The sequence below is a fragment of the Octopus bimaculoides genome, chromosome 2 (assembly GCF_001194135.2).
Source record: "Octopus bimaculoides isolate UCB-OBI-ISO-001 chromosome 2, ASM119413v2, whole genome shotgun sequence".
NCBI lineage: Eukaryota > Metazoa > Mollusca > Cephalopoda > Octopoda > Octopodidae > Octopus > Octopus bimaculoides.
In genome coordinates, this window is record NC_068982.1 from 185,250,268 (window position 1) to 185,251,846 (window position 1,579).

At 38.2% G+C, this 1,579-nt stretch overlaps 1 protein-coding gene across 2 annotated transcripts in view; it reads right to left on the bottom strand.

Annotated features, from left to right (window-relative positions):
* The window catches only part of LOC106875380 (acetyl-CoA acetyltransferase A, mitochondrial), a 73,112-nt gene that overhangs the window by 38,416 nt on the left and 33,117 nt on the right, over positions 1-1,579 (bottom strand). The window lies entirely within an intron of this gene.

Here is a 1,579-nt window from a genome sequence, read left to right on the forward strand (position 1 = left end):
ATACATCTACAGGGGTTGGGCAAAATAATGGAAACACCAACATCATAATTTTTAAATATCTATAAAAACTGTCAAAAGCTCGTTTATTTTTATATTTTTTTATTTATTATTAGTGTTGCTTAATATGTTTTGTTAAAATTGCTGTTTCTTTTAAGATATCATCAGAAAAAGGTAATTAAAATTCATTAAAATGACAGATCTATCAGACTTTCAAAGAGGTCAAATTGTTGGTGCTCCTATGGCAGGCGCTAGCGTAACAAAAACAGCTGAAACGTTTGATGTATCAAGAAGTACTGTCTCGTAAGTAATGACAGCCTTTGAGAAAGAGGGAAAAAGCTCCTCGTTAAAACAAAACTCCAGAAGAAAACTAAAACTTTCAGATACGGACTGTCGGACTCCTAAGTGAATACCGATAAATGGTAATTTCAGTGATGCACTGCAACAGCATATGCCCCCATATCTGACCTGTTTCTAGGTGAGAGTAGTTTAGGCTTCCACTGGTCAGTTCAGACCATATGGCTGTTTTTGCACTCACAATGACATTGATTATGTTAGTATTAGTCTAAGTGGTTTCATTTAGCATTCTGCAGAGTATAATGTTTCAGTGACATTAGCTCATTACACTGGATAATACATGTAGTAAGGCAGACATTATGTTAGCATCAATTAATTGTCTTTCTGTAGGGTGTGGAATTTCAGCAACAATAGTTATTACATGGGAAGGTAACCCCTTTGATGGTGTCAGGTGACATAAGTTTGCATGACCTGTATGAGTGATAATAAGCAGTAATCTCAATAGGCAGGAGGGATTATATACGTTGCCATTGTGTGTGAACCGGTAAGGCTTAGAATACTATATCTGAGGAATCAGCAAGTTCATTAACAGAGTGTACTTCTAGTGGCAACAGCAAGATAGGTTAGTCTTTCTATGGATGGAGCAATTCCTCACCAGAGGCAGGGTTGGTAATTACAAGCTCCAAGTGAATAAGGAGAGGCCCAGTCAAAGATGCTCTAAGTTGGGGAAGTTGTTTCAATGGTCCTTGAGTCACCCAATGAAGTGGGACAGAAAAGCAGTTCTCCCTACACCAGAAAGAGTGCAGGAGTTGCATGTATCTTTTCTAGAGTCATTGACTGTCATGTTGTTTCATGACGCTACTAGATGCCACGAGAGTGGCTCCATAAATTCCAGTTTTTGAGAAATAGGATCTTTCCAATTGGTAGAATTTTGGCAGTTAATATCTTGTGGGTGTGTGCATGAGACCTGTAGCATGCAATGTTGGAAGTGATATTATCTAAGCATCCATAACTGACCTTGATGTTTGATATCTATAGGCTCTTAGAAAATGCTTTCAAATTAGTGTCAGGAAGCTCCTAGAATGGAAATATCTAGACTGCATACAGGATTAAACCAGACTGACCTTTCACTTCCTAATTCTCTTCAAGTTTGGATTTGGGAAATCCTCCATATACGTTAACTTGGAAAAATCACACATCACTAATGCCTCTTTCTCTGTCAGTCTATCTGTCTGTCTCGCTTTCTTTGTGTGTGTGTGTGTGTGTGTGTGTGTGTGTGTGTGTG